Below are 25,877 nucleotides of genomic sequence, written 5' to 3'. Positions count from 1 at the left end.
AAGAATAATAAAGTGAGGTGGGAATGGGATGGAGTGTGGAAGAAACAAAAATGGCAGATGATTAGTAGTTGTTGAAGCTGGGTGACGAGCCTACTATGCTGTTTTGTTTATTTTGTATATTGTTTAAATTGTTGTGTAATAAAACACTTGTATAAGAAGACAAACTCGATATATAGTGTTCGCTGGTAAGATGTCAGTTACCTTTGGGGAGGAAGGAGGGAGAAAGGGATTGTCGGGGCCTGAGTGAAGCTGGTGCTAGTTCTTGGTCACACAAGTGTGTTCACTCTGTAATAATTCTTTGAGGTTTACATGGATGACTTCTGCATATATTTTGATACGCATGTTATACATCAATAAACATTTTAAATCCGGCATATTTGCAAAAAGATCCTAACTCAATATCTCAGAATAACAGCAGTGTTTTGTTTTAAAGTGGAACACGTTCACTCATGACATCATCAGATGGATTTTAATACTCCCAAGTATCTAGTAATGCCCTCACCCTTGAGTGGCCCCCCTGGGTCATTCCATTTTTGCCTCAATTTGCCAAGTGGTATGGCTTTGAGTTTTTATGATGGGTATGGGCCCTTAAGCTGGGTGGGTTCCAAGGGGAGGATCTCTGCAGTGACCCTGATCACGGGGTCCAGAGGGAGGATCGTGGCAGGCTGGATGGATGCAGGGGATGGTAGGACAGATGGCCTTGAAAAGGCAAATTCCAGGATCCCATGCACCCGGTATTTTCATTTTAGATATTGAATTTACATTTCAAATACTGGCCGAAGAGCTTCCACCAGGGCTGCAAGCATCCTCAGCAATAGCCAGGCTGTTGAGCTCCACTCCTACCTGAGTACTGGCGTCAAAGGATGCAGCCCAACCACACTGCACAACTCTGGGGGATGGGTAAGGCATGGAGAGATGGCATCGTATAGAGAAGAGGTGGGGTAGAAGGTGGGGTGTAGAAGCAGAGGGGCGTGGGCCAGGGGTGGAGGGACAGGTGGGAGTTGGGTCTCCTAGCTGTGCATGCTTGGTGCTTTTGTCTCTTAACCATTCCCTGCTGGGAGCTTGCAGGACTGCAGAACTACAACTCCCAAGATGCTCTGGGCATGGGGCAGTGCCTAGCCCTGGGGGGAGGAGCATGGCGGTGAAGGCTTGCCTTAGGGCCAAATCGCCATTGACTCAGGAATCTGGTCCTGCACCAGCTCCAACTGGACTGAGTCCCGGAGGGATGTGACGGGATGAGAGGGACCAGGGAGTTAGGAGGGTGTGGCAGCTGCATGGGCAGCCGCGGGCCTGCAGCGTGCAACTGCTTTTGTCCAAAATTGAAGCTGGACTCGCGCCTCTTCCCCACTGCCTCCCTCCGTTGCTTGATTCCTCCTCCCCACTGTGTGCCTGTGGGTCATTCCACAGCCTCCTACCTAGTCCAGGGTCAGGTGCTTCTCTAAACTGCTTATGGGAACTGGTTTGACATCCCAGAAACTTTCCACTTTGCCTGCTGCCCTCTGCCTTCTCCAGCCAAAGTGCCATCATTTCATCAGCTTTTGGGAGACATTCGCCCTTCTGGCCCCTCTTGCAAGCACAACTTAAGAGCTTTGCAGGGTGGTAACATTAGCTGTTGCTTGCCTTTTTTGCAGATGTGGAAGTTGAGGCATCTGTGAGGTTAAATACTGTTTTACCCAGGATCCGCTAAGAGCAGAGAAGAACAAATCAATTCCCAGGCAAGTATCTAGTAGGCCATTTTCACCAACCCATTCCAGTGCAGAAGCCTCCGAAACAACATCCTTAAGATGAGAATAGCTTAAGCATTTTGCCCTTTAGATTGATCACCTAATCTCAGCTCAGGCCTGAGTGGCCAGTCTCTTAGGGACAGGGGTGGTGACTCTGATCCCTCAGGAAGAGACCGGTGGTCCAACTTTGGGAGAGGCATGTTCATGGTAGGCAGCACCTGGGCAGCATTTGAAACCCGTCAGCTTTAACATCTCTGCTTTGGATTCAGGCAAGGTTCCCAGATAAACATGCCTTGGGATAGTCAGATGTACCGTATTCTTTAAAAATTGATTACAGCAGTGAAAAGAACAGAACATAAAATATCCTGCTCATTTGCAAAAGATAAAATGCAAGCAAGACTTTCTTGTTAATTTTTTTCTGCTCATTCTCTTGGCTGTACTGTATGCTTGAATGCAGAAGCAAAAAACTTGAATTGCCTTATTCTCTTTTCCTGAGATTGGTAAATTAACTTAAAAGTCTTATTGAAACCTGTGGAGGAATGATTAGCAGTTTTCCTGATTTATGTCATCCTTAAAAGTCTGGGTGTTGATCTAAATGAAAACAAGTCCTTGTTTATATTACACATCCCAATAGGTTACATTTCCAATTCCTGAATGTGGAATATTATCAAAACAACTGGAAAACCTGATCATGGAAACTAGACCCTGTCACGTTGTCAAGAATTTGCCTCTTTATGAATTAATGACACATGAATTCTTTAACATTTTTGTAAAGAAAGGTTGAGAAACTCTGCAGAGTCTCTGAGTGTGGCAAGACGGGGAATTCTCGTTAGACCACATCCTCGGGTTCTTCTCTCGTGTTCAACAGGCCCGGGTGATAGTCCGTGTTGTCAGGTGCAGCGCCACTCCCCCAGCCCCCAGTGTTCCGTCCTACTCTGGCCTGTGACCTCTTCAGGGGGTTCTGATGACATTCGTCCACAAGGGTTGGAAGGAGACATTGTAACATGAGGATATTCTTCATCTTGAAACAAGGATTAATGGAGAGGAAAGTCTCTGGGTCTGTGTGCTCCGATGCACTGCTGTTGGGGTGTGGCTGCAGTGACCACTGTGCTCCCAGCAGTCCCCACAATGGCTGCCTCAGACATTTGATCTCCTGCTGCAACCACAGCAGCTGTTGACAGAGCTGGGCGCTCGCCGTGGTTAAGTGTCTTCCGTCAGATTTTGTGGTGCTGAACCTCCTCTGCTCACCCCCTTCCCATTCCTAACTGCTGCATTGATTGCTTTGTAGTTGTTTCCTAGGAGACACTGTGTGTAACTGGATTTCACAGTGTCTTTAGGGACCCACCCTCACTACACGAGTCATTGTACAACAGCCACTTATCCTGGTGTAGCCCATGTTTGTCCTCTAAAGTGGAGCTGTGAAGAACCCTGCTTACTCGGAGCTCCTCTCATTCTCATGCTGCTGGGGCTGCTTACAAAGGTGGGCATCTCGTCTTTGGTCTCATCACATTATTCTTTTCATCGATTATTCTGAAGTCGGATATGACTTTGTTAATAATGTGACACTGGCTGTCATAGGCACTTCTATGTATCTTCCCCAACAGCTCTGTGAAGTAGGCCTGTGATCCCCATTTTACAGGGGGGACACTGAGGCTCAGAGAGGTCGAGTAGCTTCCTTCACACAGTTTCTTGGTGCATTTTGAGTCTGTACCTGGAACTACGCCTCTCAGGTGTGTGCACTTAGCTGGTGTTCCACTTTGTCCCTCTCTGCCAGCCGCCCCAAAAGCACACATCACATCCTGAGTCCATTGTCTGATTGTTGGCAGTCACCTGCACAAACAGGTCCTGGGTGGGGAGTGGACTACCAGGGCGTGGTCGTCAGGCCTACCTTGGGCAGATTCTAGGTTTATTGCAAGAGCTGGAGTAGTGGAAGATACTGACCATCACACTCACCTGCAAGGTTTCTTATATAGAAATACTCCACTGACTTTTTGCAGGTGTTATGTCTTTTTGTCTTCATTGCTCCTCTAGGCCTTCTCCTACAGTCCATGCTGTGCAGTAACATACAGTACAGAGACTAGTGAACATAATACTGTTGCCCTGCACCAAACGGTCACATCACTCATTTTTCTAATTATGAAAGAATTACATACTTTGTAAAAAAAGTCAAATTATATAGGTCTATGTAAAGTGAAAGCTTCCCCTTCCATCCCCTTCCCTGCAAACTCACTCCCCTACTCAGAAGGAACTATGTTAAGAAGTTGTAGCTTATTCTTCTGGACATTTCCAATGAATTTATAAATACACATAAAGTTTTTTTAACATAAATTACATAACTACATCGTTTTGCAACTTGCTGTTTCCCAAACCATATAACATAGATGCCTCTCCTTATCAGTGCACATCACTCTAACTTAGCTTTTTAGAAGTTTTAGAGCTACTCCAAAGAACAGGAATACCACGATCTGTTTATTTCTTCTTTGATAGAGATGGGGTTATTTCCAGTTTCACTATTATACATAATGCTGCAGTAAGATCCTTGTATGGAATTTATTACACTGCTATTCAACTGCTCAATTTGCTTTGTTCCCTTTTAGTCAGAGACTATGATATATTTGTAACAATTTTATGGGAATTATTTTATAGGGAAATTAATTTTATCTCTGAATAAAGACATTTATGGGGAAACTGGAGTTCAAGGTCATCCATCTCAGTATTCTGGAGAAAAATCATGAAACTTAGAAGGTATTATGCTTGCTGCATCACATTCTAACAAGTCACGTTAACAATTTAAAGTTGAATGTTTGGGCTGGCCCGGTGGCGCAAGCGGTTAAGTGCAAGTGCTCCGCTCCGGCGGCCCAGGGTTCACGGCGGCCCGAGGTTCGCAGGTTCGGATCCCGGGCACTCACCGACGCACTGCTTGTCAAGCCATGCTGTGGCGGCGTCCCATATAAAGTGGAGGAAGATGGGCATGGATGTTAGCCTACGGCCAGTCTTCCTCAGCAAAAAGAGGAGGATTGGCAGATGTTAGCTCAGGGCCGATCTTCCTCACAAAACAAAAATAAAAAACAAAATAAATAAAGTTGAATGTTAGTATAGCCTCTACAGTCTATGTTCAGAAGAAGGATGACTTTTTCTTGTCTTGAAAACTTCTGACTCCAGGGGCTCTCAGTTGGGCTTCAGAGAGGATAAGATATTGGTGTTGTATCTGTTTCTCTTCAGCTGTAGGCTGCATCTTCTAAAGATCATAGAATTGAACATGGTCCAATCGAGATATACGATTTGGGTCAAAAATTCAAAGTAATGAACCCAAGATAGGAATCTATAACTTTGGTTCTTAATGAAGAATTTCCTTCGATATCCTCAAGTCTCTGTGATCACTAGTAAAAACTCACCTATGGATGAAGAGATGTGGTTCTGCTGGCAATGTCTGGCTTGAACATCCATAGTTAAGCCTGCCACATCCCTAGGTAGATTAGACTTGACCTCTTGATGACCTCTACCCTTGTTCTTTGACCTGGGAAAAATAAGAATTTAAAAAAGCTTTTTACTAGCACTGAATGCTAGAAATGCTCATTAAAGAGTGAGTTTGATTTGGTAAACCAAAGGGAGTATAAGCAGAACAAAGTCCTTAATATCTATGAAATTTCAAAAAATTCTAATTTTTTAAAATGTAACTCTATTTTTGCAACAATGCAAAATGTATATATATGAATGAAATATCCCTCTGTCCATTTCTTAAGTTGTTTCCATTGATTTGATGGATTTATCCTCTAATCAGGATTCCAAGTGTGAAAGAACATCTTGGTCTTTCAAAGAAAAGAAGCCATTGATATTTGATTTCCTTTTAGCTCGGCATCCTACAGGTTTGAGGAATAAATTATCATGTAATGATACAATGATTCTGAAAGCTAATTGTTAATTAGAGGGGTGTAAGGGATGATTGAATGGTGGTTCATCCCCATGGTGAGGGGTATTGTACACAAGGACATGTAAACACGATTCAGGAAGCTGCTTCAGCCCTGTGACATCCCTGAAAACCACAGTGCAGGAGGATCTAGGGGCACAGCCCTTTGCCTCGATCTCCTGGGTTACATGTAGATCCAGAGGTCTTGACAGTGGCTTCAGAGCAGCTAACTTTTGTCTATTTCTCCCCTTCCTTCTCTCCAGCTTATCTCAAACAGTCCTGACTATCATGTTTTAAAGTAAGACCAATTATAGTTATTTACATGAGCTTCTTGTTCATTATTGCAGAGTAATAATCAGGGATACCACTAAATATCATTTAATCTACCTAATTAAATTTGTTGTACCTTTTAATTGATTAGAACACTAAAGTTAGTTCAGAGTTTGATATGCACCAAGTGTGTTAATCTGCTTACAACTGTCATGTGCCTCACTCCTCTTAGAAGTGTATCTTTGGCCCATCACAAGATTTTAATGACTCAAATCATCATAAATTAAGATAATGCACTGTCTTTTGATGACCGGGAGGCACATGGGTCCATTTTGGAAATATGCCCATCTGTCTTTGCTCCCCATGGGAAGTTGCTGGTCACTAGGTCTCCAGGTGACTTGCACAAGCCCTAGGTCTGTAATAGCTTGGTGCCTCTCCTTCTATTTGGGGTAGAAATAAAAGAGGTCAGAGAGACTTATTAAAGTTTTGGTTGCATGAAGTCTTCTATGAAGACCATCCATGCATATTGTTCTGGATAGCTCTCTGTTCCTAAGACTACTAGTTATTTTAAGGGCTTGTCAGGAACTGTGAAAGGTCTGATGTTTTACCTTACCTGCAAACCAATAAGTTAGCCTACAATGGTCTTACAGATGCTGGCAAAAGTCACAAGACCCATGCGTCAGAGACAAAGGACTTAATGCCACAACAATAGCAGTGGCCAGAGTATCAGCATTTGCACCGGTTCACTAAATCTCACTTCCTACAGGGTGATACACAGTGGGCCAGGTGACATGCAGAGGGTTGCAAGATCTCAGAGCCTAAGGAACTCAAATCTTTGATAACGGGCAGGATGTCTGCTAACCTTTGCCCTGGGGGGGTGTTAGTTTTATTATACTGGGCAGTAAGCAAGCCTGCCCTTTGCTCCAGAGGAGGCCACTATTTCTATCTTCCAAGGCTGACAGCTCTACACACATCCTTGAAAAGACAGCCTGGTTTTACTTGCTTTTAAAGATAAGCTTGAACGAGATTTGATCATCATTCAGTTCTTCTGTTTCCTTTATTGAGATTGGACAAATATGCTCTTTTCTCTGTAAAGTTCACTAACTTCATTCGTACATAAGATATGCTTTTCTTTTTATTTATTAAGTTGAAATTTTCTTATTAGAGAAAATGATGAAACTATTATGGGTTGGATGTGAAAGTATGTTTTTCCAGGAAAAATGTGAAAGTAGATCGGTGCTCACAGAACTTTGCCACAAGGAGCTGATAGCAACTTAAATGATTTTAATTTGAATACTGTTTTGTACAACTTTCTTCCATCTTACATCATCCTCTCTGCTTCCTGTAATTCCCATATGGGAATGGGGCAGTTTCAGAGATTCACTGAACTCATATACAGTATTCAAATGGTTTTGTCTGTTGTGTTTTTTTAATTGAGATAAAGTTGACATACAAGATTAAATTAGTTTCAGCAGTACGACATAATGATTCAATGTTTGTATATATGTTGAAATGATCACCACAATAAGTCCAGTTGACATCTGTCCCCATATAGAGTTACAAATTTTTTCTCTTGTGATGAGGACATGACATATTTCAAGGTGCAGAAGACTCAACGATGATGTCATACTTTTCCATATACAGCTTGATGAATTTCGACATAAGCATACACCCTTGAGACTGTCACCACCATCAAGGCCACAAACATATCCATCATCTCCCAAAATTTTCTCTCACCTCCTTTATTACTATTATTCTCTGCTAAGAACTCTTAATATCTACTCTATTAGCAAATGTAACGTATGCAATACAGTCTTGTTAGCTGTAGGCACTATGCCGTATCCTAGATTTCCAGAACTTATTTATCTTGATAACTGAAACTTTGTATCTTTGAACATCAGCTCCCCATTTCTCCAACTCCCCAGCCCCTGGCAACCACCATTCTAACGTCTGCTTGTGTGAGTTTGACTATTTTAGATTCCACAAATAAGGGAATATTTGCCTTTCTCTGTCTGCCTTATTTCACTTAGCACAATGTCTTCTAGGTCCCTCATGTTGTCAAAAATAGCAGCAATTCCTTCTTTTTTCAATGTTGACGAATATTCCATTTCTTTATCCATTCATCCATCAGTGACGTTTAGGTTACTTCCACATCTTGGCTATTGTGAATTTGCTGCAATGAACATTAGAGGGCAGATATCTCTTTGAGACCCTGATTTCAAATCCTGTGGGTGTATACCAGAAGTGGGATTGCTGGATCATAGGCTAGTTTTCATTTTTGGAGGAAATTCCGTACTGTTTTCCATAATGGCTGTACTAGTTTACATTCCCACGAGGGTTCCTTTTCTCCACATCCTCACCAACATTTGTCATCTTTAGTTTTTTTGATAATCGCCATCTTAACAGGTGTGACATGATAGCTCATTGTGGTTTTGATTTGCATTCCCTGATTTGTGATGCTGAACACCTTTTCATACACCTGTTGGCCACCTGTATGTCTTCATTGGAAAAATTTTACTCTGGTCCCTTGCCCATTTTTTAAATTGATTTGTCTTTTTGTTTTTGAGCCAAACAAAAAAAGAGAACAAAATTTCCAGGCATTATGGGTGCTTCCCAGTTGATGCAGATGGCTTTGTGTTTACAGTGGTACAAAAAGATCATGTTTCATGCTTTTTCTTCAGCTTGTCATAAGACCAGCAGTAGCTGCGGCATGGCGGATAATCGGGATCTTCTGGGTTTGGAGGTTTACAAAATAAATGAGTGGTAAGGGATTTTTTATTTTTCCAAGGAAATTATTGTGATCATAGTTCATGGAATCCAGGATTGATAGGTGTAGGAGGAAATTAAGGTGAGGATCGTTGATCTGGCATTACTACGGATCTTGAGGGACAGGTATCTACTGTATGAATGTTTGAATAAAAATATTAGAGATCAGGAATTTGTGGTGGGTGAATATGTTTTCTGAATTATTTACTTTTGAACATAACCATTTGGATTATGTGAACATCTGGGATATGGGAGTAAGTTGCTAACAGGGGGTGGTTGATAATGTCACTATTGATTTAACCTCTGTGAACACCAAGTGGTCAATGGATTAAGCAAATGAGTAGACAGAAAACACAGAAATGGTAAGATTTGGGATTTAGTAAAGGACTGGGGACTGACTGTCCTGAGAGGGAGTGCCAGGACTTGTGCGGTTGAGAGTGACAAGGAAAAGAAGAGAATATAATTACACTCAAACAAGTAGGGCGTGTTAACGGGATGGAGGGGGAGAAATGATCTGGAGGAACCTTGAGTTTGACCTTGAGCTTTCTGTTCTTGATGCAAATCTGCCTGATGACATCCCAGGACACAGGTCAGATCTATCCCCAGAGGATAGAGGGGGGGTGGAAGTACAAAACAGCCAGGATAATTGTCCTAAAAAGGCAGGCCTCCTTTATCATTTGACTCAGTTTCATGATTTGTTTTTATAGGGTAAGAGGAAAAGAAGGATGATAAGTCACGTCTTCACAGAAGAAGCAGCGTAACTGTGGGAACCAGTCCAAACCAAAGCCTGGTTTAAGCATTTCCATTCTTTTGAGGATGTCCAGTGACATATTCAAGAGGCCTGTTACTAGAATCCCATCCCATCCTGGCAATGACTGGTCTCTGAGAGGACAACTTGGACCAGCCCCACCAGATCTGCTGGCCCGAGAGACCGCAAGGACTCCAGGTCTGCAGCAGCGCAGGACAACTCGTAAGTCCTTTCAATCTTGCCAAAACGTTGCAAAAACTTGCACCTAGTCACACAGGTGAATCCCTGCCAGGTGTGCTCGCAGGTAGTCTGCACTCCAGGTCCCATGCCCACTCCTGCTGGTCTTCAGATTTGGCAGAGATGATTCCAGGAGCTGATCTGTGCATTCCATAGCTCCATTGTGGAGGTATCAGGAAGGAGGAAAGGGCAGTGAAGAGCACAGGAGCGAGACTGGTGATAGCACTGATGGCGGACAGACTTGCTAGCGAGGCAGAGAAAGTGAGGGTCTAGCAAGACCGTCCTGACAGCAGATGAAATGGAGCAGGCACCTCAGTGAGGTCTCATGGCTGCGTCCCTAATGTTTCCTTGTTTTGAGCTCTTGAAACATTAAAATATATCGATATTTTTCTTTTATTAAACTCTGCTTCGAGACATAGAAAATATAGACAACAGTTTCTTTCTGAAGTGAGAGGTTGAGTTTCAGGTGAGGAGAGAAAGATCTTCCTTTTTCATGCTGTTCTCTCATTTTCCTTTACTATGTATATTATTTATTTTTACTTGAATGTCAGCAGCGAATTATCAACGTCACGGGGTGATTCAGTTTTTCCCCTCACAGTCACAGTAAAACCTACTAAAAGTGGATTATTCTTTTTGTATAATATTCCAATAGATTCCAAAATATTATTTCAAACGCACTTTTATGTCTATGTTCTCAAATTAGATATTTACTTCTAGGTCTCCATTTTTCTGTTCTCTGTTGCATGCTAATTCAGAGTTGCATCTAAGGAAATACCAGATTTCCCTCAGTTTTTTAGATCCATATGTGTTGGAAATTTGATTTATGGAAATGGACATGGCAGTTGGGGGATCGTGCTATTATCAAAAGAGATCTTTTCAGCATCAGTAATGCTGAAAGAAACCACTGCTTGTTGGGATTTAATTGTCTATTTGCGGCATGAAGCTTTCACTGTTGGAACTTCTCTTTCTCCTTGGAGGGAAAGTACAGCGTTCCCAGTCTTTACATTACCAAATCACATTCCTGGGTGATTGGGGTTAGGAATGGCTTGGGGTTAGGGGTTAGGTTAGGGTTAGGTTAGGTTAGGTTAGGTTAGGTTAGGTTAGGGTGGGGCTAGGGCTACGGCCAGGGCTAAGGGTAGGGCTAGGGCTAGGGTTGGGGTTAGGGTGAGGGTTAGGGTTGGGGTTGGGGTTAGGGGTTAGGGTTAGGTTAGGTTAGGTTAGGGTTAGGTTTAGGTTAGGGTTAGTGGTTAGGGTTAGGGTTACGGGATAGGGCGAGGGTTAGGGTTAAGGCTAGTGTTAACGGTTAAGGGTTAAGGGTTAGGGTTAGGGTTAGGGTTAAGGGTTAAGGGGTATGGGTTAAGGGTTAGGGTTAGGGTTAGGGTTAGGCTAGGATAGGGTTAGGGTTAGGTTAGGTTAGGCCAGGGTTAGGGTTAGGCCAGGGTTAGGCTAGGCTAGGTTAGGTTAGGGTTAGGCCAGGAGCCTAGGGCCTAGGCTAGGCCAGGCTAGGCTAGGCTAGGCTAGGGCCAGGGGTTAGGTTAGGGTTAGGGTGAGGAGTTAGGGTTAGGGTTAGGGCCAGGCTAGGGTTAGGGCTAGGGTTAGGGTTAGGGTTAGGTTAGGGTTTAGGGTTAGGTTCGGTTCGGTTGGCGGTTCAGGTTCGGCCAGGCCGGTTAGGCCAGGGTTAGGGCCAGGCTAGGCTAGGGCTAGGGTTAGGGCTAGGGTTAGGGCTAGGGTTAGGGCTAGGGCTACGGCTAGGGCTAGGGTTAGGGCTAGGGCTAGGGCTAGGGTTAGGGTTAGGGGTTAGGGTTAGGGTTAGGGTTAGGGGTTAGGGTTAGTGTTAGGGTTAGGGTTAGGGTTAGGGTTACACATGTCTAAATAACCCACTGTGAAATAGAAAGACTCTTGTGGGGGCAGGGTGTATATGGGAAATCTCTGTGCCTTTCCCTCAATTTTGCTGTGTACTTAAAAATGCTCTAAAAAAAAAGTCTTAATAAATTGTTTTAAAATTAGGAAAGCTCAAGGAGAATAAAAAAATACTTTGAAGTGAATGACAATGGAAATAAAATGTATTAAAACTTGTGAGATGCAACTAAAACTGTACTTAGCAATTAAATGCCTATATAGGGAAGAAGAAAGGGCTCACATTTATAAATGAACAGCCTAAGCTTCCACATTAAGAAACTAGTAAAAGAAGAACAAACTAAACCCAAAACAAACAGAAGGAGAAAAATAAAAGAGGTTAAAAACAGAAATGAATGAAATTGAACACAGAAAATAACAGGAAAGAACAATGAAACCAAAAGCTAATCTTTGAAAAAAATCAATAAAATTGAGAAATGATTAGCCAGACTGATGAAGAAAAAAGAGATAAGATACAAATTACCTATATCAGGAAAGAAATGTGGTTATCACTACAGGTCCTACAGACAGTAAAGAAAGGTAAGAAGAGAATGCTGAACTTAAGATGAAATGGGCCAATTCCATGAAAGACATAAACGACCAAATCTCAGTGAAAAAGAAATAGATACCTTGAATAGTCTTGCATCTTGAAATCAATCAAACTGAATTTGTGGTTGTGACTTTCCAACAAAGAAAATTCCAGGCCCAGTGTTTTTTGCTGGTAAATTCTATCAAAAATTTCAGGAAGAAGTAATGCCAATTCCACTCAATCTCTTCCAGAACACTGAGGAGGACCAAAGCTAGCATCACACTAATATCAAAGTCAGACAAAGAAGAAGGAAAAAAACTACAGACAGGGGCCTGTCCCATGGCCTAGTGGTTAAGTTTGGTACGCTCTGCTTCGGCGGCCTGGGTTCTGTTCCTGGGCATGGACCTACACCACTCATCAGCAGCCATGCTGTGATGGTAACCCACATACAAAATAGAGGAAGATTGGCACAGATGTTAGCTCAGGGCAAATCTTCCCTAAGCAAAAAGAGAAAGATTGGCAACAGATGTTAGCTCAGGATGAATCTTCCTCAGCCAAAAAAAAAAAAACAACAGACAAATATTCCTCATAAACAGAGAGACAAAATCAACAAAATATTGGCAAATCAAATCCAGCAACATATAAAAAGGACAATATATCACAACCAAGTGCATTCACCCTGTGAATATAAGACACATTCAATATTCAAAAATCAATGTAATTCACCATATTAACAGGAAAAAAAATAAAAGCCATATGAACAAATCAATAGATGCAATTAAATTATATGACAAAATTCAACATCCATTTATGATATTTTTTTAAAAGCCTCTCAGCAAACTAGGAATAGAAGGAAATGTGCTCAAACTGATAAACAATATGAGCAAAGAAATCTATAGCTAACATCCTACTTAATTGCAAAGCCTATTTTCCTCCTAAAAAAGAAATAAGGTAAGGATATACACTCTCAGCATTTCTACTCAATATTGTACTAGAAGTCTTAGCCAATGCAATAAAACACGAAAAATAAATAAAAGCCATGACGATTGGAAAGGAAGAAAACTATCTCTACTAGCAGATGACATGATTGTTTACATAGAAAAAAAGAGAATCTCATGGAATCTATAGCAAAGCTCTTAGAATGAATAAGTGAGTTCAGCAAACACAGGATATAAGGTAATATGCAAAAATCAAATGAATCTCTATATACTAGCAATAAACAACCAGAAAGTAAAATTTAACAAAACCAGACCATATGTTTCACTGCAAGGATATACAGACAGCAAGCAAACACATGAAAAGATGTTGAACATTATTAGCCATTTGAGAAATGCAGATTACAACCACAATGAGGTATCACTACACACCAATCAAAATGGCTGAAATTAAAAATACTAACAATGTCAAATAACTGGCAAGAATGAGGAGAAACTGTATCACTCACACATTGCTGGTGGAAATGTAAAACGGTTCAGCCACTCTGGAAAACAGTTTGGCAGTTTCTTTTAAAACTAAAGTTGCAACTACCATACGACCCAGCAATTGCCCTCTTGGATATTTATGCCAGAGAAATGAAAACTTATGTTCACACAAAAACCTATGCATGAATGTGTATAGTAGCTTTATTAACAATTGCCCAACACTGGAAACAATCCAGATGTCCTTAAGTGAGTGTCTGCTTAAACAAATTGTGGAGCATCCATATCATGAAATACCACTCAGTAATAAAAAGGAACAAACCATTGACACACGTAACAACTTGGATGACTCTCCGAGGAATTATTCTGAGTGAAAAGAGCCAATCCCCAATAGTCACACATATGATTCCATTTATATAATATTACTGCAATGACAAAATCATAGAAATAGAGAACAAATTAATGTTGCCAGGGATCAGGGATAAGATGAAAGGAGAAAGTAGGGGTGGCAATAAGAAGGCTACATGAGGTATCCTTGTGGTAGAGTAACTGTTCTGTATCTTGACTGTTTCAATATCATTATTCTGGTATTACACTACAGTTGTGCAAGATGTTACCATTGGGGGAAACTGAGTAAAGCCTACCCAGGTCTCTCTCTATTATTTCTTCCAACTGATATGAATCTACAATTATCTCAATAAAAATGTCAATTAAATATAATAGATTTAATAAAACGCTCATTTTTAAAAGTACCATCTATAATAGCACTAATAAAAATACAACACAAGTATAAATCTAACAAAATATGTATGGGAACCATACACTGAAAACTATAAAACACTGATGAAATAAATCAAAGATCTATGTAAATGGAGAGATATATCATGTTCATGGATTGGGAGAGTAAATATTGTTAAGACGTCAATTTTCCTCAAGTTGTTCTATAGATTCAACGAAATCCCACTCAAAAATCCCAGTAGGATTATTTATAGATATTGACAAAAGTATTATAAAATTTAAAGAGGCAAAGTAATTAGAATAGCCTAAACAAATTTTGAAAAAGAACAAAGTTGGAGGACTCACACTACCTGCTTTCAAGACTTATGGTAAAGCTGGGATAATCAACACAGTGTGGTACTTGTGAACAGACAGACACATCAGTGGAACAGAATACAGTTCAGAAATAGACCCTCAACGTAGCCAACTGATTTTTGACAAAAGTGCGAAGGAAATTCAATGGCAAAGGATAGTCTTTGCAAGAAACGGTACTGGGACAACTGTACATCCATATGCTGAAAAAAAAAAAATAGGACTCAACTCTACACTAACCTCACACCTTATCCAAAAAACTAACTTGGAAACGGATCACAGGCCTAAATGTAAAACCTAAAACTACAAAACTTCTAGAAGGAAGTAGAGAAGAAACTCTTTGTGACCTCGGGTTAGGTAAAAAGTTCTCAGAGAAACATCAAAAGCATGTTCCATAAAATAAAAAAATTAATTAATTGGATGTCATCAAAATGATAAACTTTGCTCTACAAAAGACACTACTAATAAAATTCAAAGATACACCACGAACAGGAAGAAAATGTACATCACATATTTGGTAAAGAACTTTTATTTGATATACACAACAACTTTCAAAGCTTAACAATAAGAAAACCTATTTTTTTTAAATGGCCAAAAGATATGAACACTTTGCAAAGAAGATATTTGTACAGTAACAACGCACAGGAAAAGATATTTGACATCATTAGTCATGAGGGAAATGCAAATTAAAACCACAATGAGATACCACTACACACCTATTAGAATAGCTAAAATAGAAGAAAAATTGACACCACCACGCACTGACGAGGACGCAGAGCAACTGGAACCCTCGTACATTGTCGATGGCAATGCAACAGGGCACCTCCACTCTGGGAAACAGTTTGGCGGTTTCTTACCAAGTTAAACAGTTACTTGTCATATAACCAAGCAATCCATCTCCTAGGTACAAACTCAATAAAAACAAAAACACACGATCATACAAAAACTTGTATGCAAATGTTTATAGCAGCTTTTTCATAATCACCCAAACTAGAAAAAACTCAAATGCCCTTCAACTTATGATTGGATCAACAAAGTGGTACATTAATGCCTTGGAATACAACTCAGCAATTAAATGGAACAACTACCAGTACACACAAAAACATGGAGGCATCTGAAATGCATTATGCTAAGTGAAAAGAGCCAGACCCAGAGGCTACATACTCTATGCCTCATATATTTTTCTAGAAAAGGCAAAACTATAGGGATAGAGAACAGATCTGTGGTTGTTGAGATGCATGGGAGGGTTTGACTATAAAAGGGCAGCACGAAAAACATTTTTAGGTGATTGTGGTGGCGGCCACATGGTTCTATGCATCTGTCAAAACTCATAGAACTGTACACCAAAAAGAGTAAATTCTGGTGTATGTTAACTAAAAAATAAATTTATACAAACCATATGTATATATGGAAACTTTGTTTTCAATAAAAGTATATATATGGCTCAAAAGGCAAATATCAAAATACTAACGTTGGTGTCTATGAGTGATAAATATTTTTCTCTGTAATTTAAAACTAATTTTTATATAGAATATGATTTTTCTGAAATCTGACTATATATGTACACACACATATATACATATACACATATATATCTGAAGTCTGACTCTCTCTCTGTGTTTCTGTGTGTGTATAAAGTTCTGAAATGAATACAATCTTCAAGCACTAAAATGCTAAGATGCACAGAAAATTAGAGATAATCAAGATGGAATATATTTTCTTTCCTATGGTTTCCTATATTGTACAAATTTTCTATAATTCTATGTATCGCTTTTGAAATTAAATTAACACAGCCTGACAGGTCTAAATATAAGTCAGTATGAAGAGGGTAGGCCATTGTCTAACTGACTTTTTAGAATTCCATGCTCCTAAAGCATTGTAATGAACACATCCCGAATTCTCAAGATTCAAAATGACAGTGTTCTTGCCATTTTGCAAATTCAAGCAATTTCTCTGGTTGTGCTTGATTAGCCTGTGTTGATCAGGCCTATGGAAGCCACATCCTGTATCTTGCTCCCCTCCACAGTGGGTCTGATCAAGGAGTCTCTCACATTCAAAGAGAACTCTGTGCTCACAGGGCAGGACTAACCTGTAGGTGAGAAATGGGCCCTTTAACTGTCTAGCCACAGGCTTCTAGACACAAAAGAAAGCTCTGTTGTTATGGAATCCTAAGCAGAAAGATTTTTCCAAGCATGCTTTGGATCACAGGCATGTCTGATTCAAGACAGAAAATTGTACTATCGTTCACGGTTCCACAGAAACACATGACATTTCAGGAGAACACAGAGAAACAAATGAAAACCCTCAAGAGCAGCTACCAATTTTGCTAAATGTTATACCAGACGCGGGGGACGGTGGGGATGGGAAAAGAAGTGACCTCAACGAGTGGTCAGATGACTTTCTGTAATTTAAAAAACAGTTGCAACTAAGAAAGAGGATGGGCGATTATATCACCAGCTATTTCCCCCACGCTGAAAAACCCAGGCCCCTGTTTTATGTCTGATCCAAAAGAAACACTTTCAAAGAAGGTGAAGAAGATTCTACACAACGTATTATACTCGCAATTCTTCCCCTAGGTTAGGAAACAGCATTATATAATCCCTAAAATTTATGTGCACATGTCAGGGTCAAGTCTGATTCTACCGAAAAAAAATGTGCAGTTTTACCCTCTTTGTATAATATCCAAAAAAAAATAAAACACCCACCTAACTTTGTTCACTGAGTACTCAATGAATTACTGGCCTTCGCATGGCACTCTGTGGTTTTGGCTGGCAAGCTAAGTACCATAGTTACATAATAATATACAGAATCTCTTCTCAAGATATTTCATTTCCTATTTAAAATTAAGCCATGAACTAGAGTCAAGAATATTTTATAAGTCTATAAGTAAATACGAGACCAAATGCATTATTTAGGATACTTATGCAGTTTGTTTTGCCTTTTTCACACTTTTTTAAAGGTCAAAAATTCTTAACATGTCTAAAAGCAAAAATGTATCCTCCAGGTATACTTGATGATTTCCTGCTCTTTGAACACCCCAAGCTTTTCCACATCTGAGCCCTTATTTATCTTGCTCCCTCTGTGATTTTCTTAAATTCTTTTGCAATACGGATTTAGATAACAAAAATAAATGCTTAGATTATATTACTTTAAACCTCTACAAAAATGCCTTCAACCAGTCAAAATATAGGACCATACCTTTGGCTGTCATAAAAATCAGATATAAGAAACATCAAGTGTAAGAATATTTCTATACCATATTCCGCTAAAAAAACAATCAAAAGCATTACTTACTACGCTACTCGATGTCCTTTATATGACAATCTGAGTGATAAATAACCTTGAAAAGTCAGTGCTTGGAAAGAACTGTATGTTTCCTGATAAATTGTTATGGTTCCTTTATTCCAACACTACAGACAATGCAATCAAACGTGTATTCTTTTTCGCCTTGGCTGCCCTGAAGAGTAGCTAAATTTGTTTCTCAATTGCAATAAATAATCTATCCCTGGTGCCTAATACATATTTTTCTCTTCCTTTTATTTTAAAGTTGTAATTTTTTACAACACATTTTTAATTATGTCACAGTAAGAGTCACCTTAAATATGTTTTGAAATATGTTTAAATATGTGTTAAAGGCAGAATTAATATATCAAAGCTGTGTCCTACAAGACATTCCATGTTAACTTACAAAACAAAAGCAGTGTGTCCCAGAGTTGCATTTATCAAACCAGAATGTGCAAAGAAATCACCTAGAGGTCTTCTTAAAGTGTAGATTCCGATTCAGAAGGTCTGGGATGGAGCCTGAGCTTCCACATTTCTAGCAGGCTCCCAGATAAGGCCATCCTGCTGGTCCTCAGACCACACTTTGAGGAGGCAGGCCCTGAGCAATCTTCCGCCCATGCATGAATGACAAGTCAGTACAGGAGGAATAAAGAGTAAAATGGAGCCTTTCGAGATGATAACTCTCAAAATGGTGAGTACCACAAACTACAGCAAATGAGATAGCCAGATGTTTGTTTCAATCTTTGCAAATCAAAATATTCCAAACCCAGCATCAAAATTAATTTTTAATAATGAATGTCCAGTTCACGTTTTCCAAAGAAGTTGATTCTGACTCATGTATCAATCAGACAGTCTACCATATACATCTGAATAAAGTTCTAGTTGTATGTTTCAAAAATCCCTATTATTTTGAATGTTTGAGAAGGAAATAGGACAAGAAAAGAATACTCACTGAAAATTTGGAAAGGGAAAGTTTCCATTTATTCAAATGTCTACTAAACACCCATCATACTCCAGCCTTACACTGAGGCCTCAAACTAGAGTTGCCTTTTTCTTTTAATTTATTTATGCTCATTTTATTCTGATTCCCCATTTTTATTATCTTTGGGGGCAAGTATCCTTTAATGAGTGAATAAGTGAATGAATCTGCATCATTTGAAGAAGATTCATCAGCTGTGATACTGGTTAAGGAAACACTTGGACATCAGGTAGTTTAAATTTTCTTTCTTTCCAGGTTATTTCCAGTTAAGAGTATTCCTTCTCTCGGCATGACATGTCGCATAATGATAATTTCTAAAATACTTCCCAGTAAAGCGAAGACCTAGTTTTCCCAATGTTGGTCAATTTTTATAGATTCTCATATTGTCCATTGTTATATGTATGTCTTCTCTGCATAGCTTCATGGATTCAGTAGGCAAAAACCTGTATTTTGGTGAAAGCTAAAATTAACCAGTTATCTAACATACATAAAGAACTAGCTGAATCACTACATAAGCACAACAACATTTAAGTTTTTCTTGTGGGTCAGAGGATTGAGAGCCAAGTGTACTAGTTTTCTATTGCTGCTGTAACAAATTACCATAAATTTAGTGGCTTAAACTACAAGCATTTGTTATTTTACACTTCCGGAGGTCAGAAGTCCAGAATGGTTCTCACTGGGCTAAAATCAAGGTGTCAGCAGGTCTGTGTTCCTTCTGGAGGCTCTAGGGGAGAATTTATTTCTTTGCCCTTTCCAGCAGCTAGACACCTCCCACATTCCTTGGATCTTGGCCCATTCTTCCATCTTCAAAGCCAGCAATGTTACATCTCTCTGTGATTTTCTTCCACAGTCACATCTTCTTCCATCTGACCCTTCTCTTCTGCCTCCCTCCATTTTCAAGAACCCTTGTGATTACACTGGGTCCACCATGGATAATCTGGGATAATCTCCCTATTTTAAAGTCAGCTGACTAGCAACCTTAATTCCCCTTTGCCATGTAACAACATATTCACAGTTTCTGGGGATTAGGATGGAGACATCTTTGGGGGCTCATTATTCTGCCTACCATGCCAAGACAGTGGTCCATTTCCATTTAATAACTTAAATTTTCCTAAAGCACTTTAGTTATCTTGAAGCTCTTAGGGAATAACAATATACGATTACTGATAGCAATAACTTGCATTTCAGTTTTTAACCATGAGCTCTGATTCTATCAAGATGACTCACATACTCAAAGAAAGATACGGATATAGCTGGAATGGCCACTGCCACATAACCATCTGCTCCCAGATACACGTAGCCTGAGCTTCCCGATTTACGTTCCAGTAAACTGAGGCCATGGAACATAGAATCAGACTGTGGCCACCAGGATAAATGTCCTGACACTGCAATCCAAGCTGGTTAGAAAAAGGGCCTTCTCGTTAAAGTTTAGAGAAGGTAAATCATCTTCCAAAATTGCTCTAGTGAGCTTAGAATCATTAAAATTGTCCAGGGCACAAAGTAAGAAAGTTTATTCGTTTTTTTTTTAAACACACAAAAAATGAAAGTGAAATGGGTAAATTCTAGTAGCCAAATCTTTTCCTGCCATTACTAAAGATTGACAGGTTGGTTGTTTTAACAGCTGTCCAATGTTTAAGCTCTGAAGACTTTAAATCTCTAATAATAAAGAGAGTAACACTTCGCATGAGTGTTTTTATGACTATATTCTAGACACTGTGTTTATGACTATATTCTAGACATTCTCACAGGAAGTCTTGATTAAAGATAATTATTGTATTTCAATCAGAGGCCACAGAGAGTAAAAAGTTTGAATGATTGGCTGAAGGCTCCATACAGACTGAATCAAAACATGAAACAAAGTAAAAGTTTCAAATTTGAATTTATGGCCTGCCTGAATTCTGATAGACAAAAGCATATTTGCCGTGATTAGTGTAACTTAAAATAGGCAAGTCCAATCATCAAATGCTATATAAATATAAACTGCATGACAGTTTTAAGTAGAACCAAGTTGGCTCTGCTACAGTTTCATGTCACTCAAAGGTTAGGAGAGGGAATGGTTTCTTGTGAGTCATTTTTTTTAAATAAGGAAGATCAGCCCTGAGCTAACACCCACTGCCAATCCTCCTCTTTTTGCTGAGTAAGATTGGCCCTGGGCTAACATCCGTGCCCATCTTCCTCTACTTTATATGGGACGCCGCCACAGCATGGCTTGATAAGTGGCACGTCAGTCTGCACCCAGGATCCGAACCTTCGAACCCCAAGCAGCCGAAGCAGAGCGTGTGAACTCAACCGCTATGCCACAGGGCTGGCCCCAGCGGTGTTTTTTAACACTCAGTAAGCAATGCCAGTGTGAGAAGCAGTCATATCTCATGGGTTAACCAACACCCTCAACTCCTACCCCTCTCACCTGTTGACCCCGTCCTCTGCTCCCCCAAAACTGTACCTAATGCAGAGGTGCTTCTGAGAACTGTTCACAGTTCCTGTGGCTCTGGCGGAGTCTCCATCAGTATTCTAGCTCAGCACTGTTCCTTGGCAACACGCAAATGGGCCAGCTCTAAGCAAGATCTGACTGAGGAATGGTATAAGGTAGTCATCCAAGAGGAATTTTGTTCACACGGCCCCTAAAAGAACTCTGAAAATCTGTGCACATATTTTTAAAGAACATCTAAACATTTTTAACATAAGTTTAAACATTTGAGAAAGGGACATGATTTCTAACGCTCTGATACATATTTATTGGAACCTCAGGGCTGCAGGTTTCCCTCATTCATCTATGGAAAATGTCTGCTATATAACATAATTGGCAGAGCCAATTGTCATTTACAGGCCAGTCAACCAATAAGACTTTCTGTTAAAACAAGTCTGACTTCGTTTTTCAATCAAATATGAAGATAGTCCTGGTGGCAACCATCTACCTTCTGAGTGCTTAAAAGGAACAGATAAATACAGCACAGAGCCTTGTCATGTGCTCGGCCCTTGAATGAATAGGGAAGAAGAAAGGAGAACTGGCAGGCATCACCCATGTTCAAAGGCAGATCAGTTTCAAGAACCGGATGGAAGTTGAGGGTCTGAAATTGAATCCGCTGAAACACTCTCTGCCCTGAGAAGCTGGGTATGTGCACAGTTGGGAGACTGCTGGGAAAAAGAACTTAAATTCCTCTCTGAAAGTATCTAACATGATACAAATATAAGGCAGTATTTCTAAACAAAAACTCTCTGCATTTCTCTGAGGCATCCTAAGCCTTTGTCAATATCTTAAAACAGGTTTCAAGTTCTCTTCATCAATATGGAGGATCAACAATTAGAGATCATAAGCTTGCTTGAGTAGCCAGCCTCATGTGTAATCTTGGACAGTTCTAGCATCCCAGGAATCGGTTCTACATTTTCTCTAGTCCTTAGAATTAGTTGCTCTTGTTTTGACTCTCTGCCCTTATTTTATCATCTCTTAGTATATGTTTGACCCAGTCTAAATTAGTCATCTTTCACCCTAAAGTTCCTAGATTCCTCCCCATGTTATTACTGGGCCTTATGCTTCTGTTCTGATTCTCTGGCCCTTTTAGTGCCAGAAGGGGACACGCCTTTAAAAAAAAAACAAACAAACTCCAACTGCCAAGGTTACCAAGTTGTGCAAAAGAGGAGCTGCTTATGCAAACTGCTTCAGACTTTTATACGGGAAGGAAGAGTGCAAAGTGACACTGGAAACGCATTTTGCAAATCTCTCTCCCCTAGTGTTTCTGGGGTAAAAGGTTGTAAGTAAATTACTGACAATGGGCAAAAAAACACATGGAAAAAAACACTTTATTAGGTGCTTTCTCTTCTTTAGGAAGAGAATTTTGGTCCTTTCAGAGGAAGCTCCAAGTAATTCGACAATGCCCAGTTTCCTTCAGTTGCTGCAAGTGGATCCCACGGTGGGTGCTCTGGAAAGCACCTTGGGGGCGAACGGGTCTGAGGCTGCTCATGATCAAGGTCGTCCAATCCACTTGCAAAGTTGAGAATCTTGCCGTGTCACCTTAGCAGCAGGTCTGTGTAAGAGCCCCACCTGGCGCACCCCACCTCCACTCGGGCCCCAGCCACCAGGTAACGTCGGGCGCTTTAGAAGGTGCTGCTGCGGGGCCGCTTCAGACGCAACCACCGGGGAAGAGGCGAGGACAGGGGTGGATGCTGCAGGCGCGCGCGCGCACCCACAAACACACACAGGCTCGGGGTGCGCGGAGGACGGGGAAGGGGCGGGGACGGCCTTACCAGATCAATGAACGTCAGGAATTTCCAGCTCCCTCCGTAGGTCTGATGCGAGGGCATTTCGACGGCCTTGTAGTTGCACAGGATGGAGCAGTAGGACAGCAGGATCGCCACCGCAGCACCTGGCAGGGGACAAGCGCCATGTCCGCCAGAGGCCTGGGCGGGCGCGGCGGCGACGAGGGTGGGCGGGAGCGCAGGGCGGGGGCGGGCGCCGTGGGAACACGGGCGCGGCCGGCGGCGCGGGCGGGGGCTGCGGCGGGGCGCCCCCGGGGGACGGCGCGACTGCGGGCGCCCGGCGACCTGCGCGGGCGGGGCTATTGCGGGCACTGCTGGCGGTCGGGCGGCGTGGCGTCAGCTCTTTCGTCACCTCCGTCATTCTGCTCCTGCGTTCGCGGGGTCCCGGGACACCCGGCCGGGGGCGCCCCCTAGGAGTCCCGGCGGTGGGTGGGTGGCCTCCGAGCGCGCTCGAGCTCCGGGGCCGCGGCTGGTGGCATCTGTCGGGCGGAGAGCGACGCGGCCCGGAGAGGGAGGTCGGCAAACCTGCACTGAAGGAGGGGACCCCAGTGTAGACAAACGTTCCAGCCGGGGCATTGCAGCGGAGGTCAAGGGTGGCTCCTGTGGCCAACTGGGGTGCTCTGTGGCCACGGGAGGTGGAGGCGTGAACTTGGGGTGTAAGCCCGCGCCCCGGTGCCCCCGAGTGACTTGCTTTATTTTGGACCCAATTGAATTTTCAGTGTTAAACTACTATTAATCACTATGAAATTCCCTTATAAATTCTATTCCAGTGCCTTGCACTTTTCCACGGGAACTTTATAAATATCATATCAGTATATAATATAACAAGACAGGCTATGCACTTTGGACAAGAGGTGTATACGTGAAAGATTATAAAGGAAAGAGTGTCAGATAACTTTCTGCTACAAGATTACATTCAGCTTAAAAACAAATCATTCTGAGTTTGGATGTAAAACCCAGTGTGTAATTTGATACTAATCTTTTGAGGGTTAAACGGGTTTTGCCCTTTTACTTATTTGTTTTTTCCTACACTACAATACCAGGGCTTCATGGAAGGAAAATAAATATCAACTGGATTCCCTCTGCCTTCCAGTAAATGTTGTCACGCTGAAGTTGCATCAGTCTGTGGGCAGCATTTTTTTTTTATCACGATCGCATTTCAGCCAACCAGATGCAGGGTCAGATGATGAAAAGACCACATAGGTATTTCCTGTGGATCCATTTAAAACAGGTGTCCTCTCCAAATAGTCTCTGAGTCAGAGGATGTGGAGGGAGGGCGCAGGGAAAGCCGAGTGTTAGAGAGAAAGGAGCAACTCATGAATGTTTTCCTGAATTTTTCCAATGAAGCTCTAAACCAAAATAAAGAAACCCCGTAGATTTCTTTAATTGGCCTTATAATTATGCTAATAGAAATTGATGTCACAAAAATCAAGATAATTCCAAGAAGATTCTACTGGCATAAAACTATTTATTATTGGCAATTTCTACTTTTATTTTTATGGAAAAGTTGGGTCTATTTTTTTAATTGTGTATCCATGTTACATGTTCATAAGATTGCAAAATTAAAAAGTAGATCTATTGAAGATCTGTCTTACTAGGTCCTTAATAAAGTTTTATGAGTTAGAGTGATGTCCTCAGTGTTTGATATACCTTCCTACCTTACAATTTAGAAACTCATTAATGAGACTCTCTGTCCTTATCGTTACAAAATATAATAATATTTTCATAAAGTCATTTAAAATTTTATTCTATGGTCAGTTTCTTTTTAAATAACTATAGGACTAAAATAAGTGATTTGAACTTATTCTAATGTGTTTGCTTTTGTTATTTTGTGATTTTCTAACCACAGTAAGATAGTGAGTTTTGTGTTTGTTTTTTAATCAAACATCTGCATAAATTTTGCTTCAAATATTTTATGAGACTGTCAGTCTACAATATCTGGAACTTCTTGGTAACTGTGTATTAACAAGTCCAGGTTGCTCTTTTTGCTTTTTAGACCATATCTAATAATTTTAGTTATGCTTTAAAGGTATTCTTTGTGAAAAAATATTAAGCTATACACAGTTTGTGTCTTTACAGTGTAAAAATACAATGGGGTGTTGCTTTTAAAACATCACTCAGTAGGTTATCCCTTTTTATGAACTATAATACTTTATTCATTGATAAGTATTTACATGATGATTCCATATTCGAGTTACAGAATACTGTTTTTTATTGTATAGAAGAAATATCTGCATGTCACTTTTTTGTCTTTTTCATTCTACCATACAGTTAGTGGGGATGGAGGAGAATAGCCTTATCCAGTTGAGTTTCATGGAAACATATTTCCCAAGGGAAGATTTCTAGGCCCTGTTTTAGCTTCTCATTACATTAGTGTACTTGGATGATTGTAACAGCTCCTACTCTTTATATGTGGGCTGAAGATATTCTTCCTTAAGAACGTCTAAAAGCGGATACAGACTCCTCATTCCTTTCTATTTTGGAGGGGGAGGGTGTCTGACATACTGGTGATGATAATCCTTGCTAATTTGGGAAATGACAGGGACCCCTGGGTCTCCCTTATGTTGTATTCCAAGAAGCCAACTTCATACAGCCATGAGTCTTGGCTTAAAAATTCAGGAGGAAGAATCGTGTTCATGCATATCCTTACAATATTCAATGTTAATGCTATTTCCTTTGGTTCTGTATTTACATTAGATAAGCATTTTCTAACGATATCAATATAGATGAGCAATTCGTTTTTCCCCCTTTACATTTCTCTGCACAACAAGGGTAGAA

At 40.7% G+C, this 25,877-nt stretch overlaps 1 pseudogene; it reads right to left on the bottom strand.

Moving 5' to 3' along the window:
* Positions 1-5,062: 5,062 nt before the first annotated feature.
* Positions 5,063-23,227, bottom strand: LOC147911559 (androgen-induced gene 1 protein-like; annotated as a pseudogene).
* Between the last annotated feature and the right edge of the window lie 2,650 nt (positions 23,228-25,877).

The sequence above is a fragment of the Ceratotherium simum genome, unplaced genomic scaffold, assembly GCF_057802395.1.
Source record: "Ceratotherium simum simum isolate JZ-2026a unplaced genomic scaffold, ASM5780239v1 HiC_scaffold_43, whole genome shotgun sequence".
In the NCBI taxonomy this organism is placed as follows: Eukaryota; Metazoa; Chordata; class Mammalia; order Perissodactyla; family Rhinocerotidae; genus Ceratotherium; species Ceratotherium simum.
This window is presented reverse-complemented; position numbering and strand designations above follow the sequence as displayed.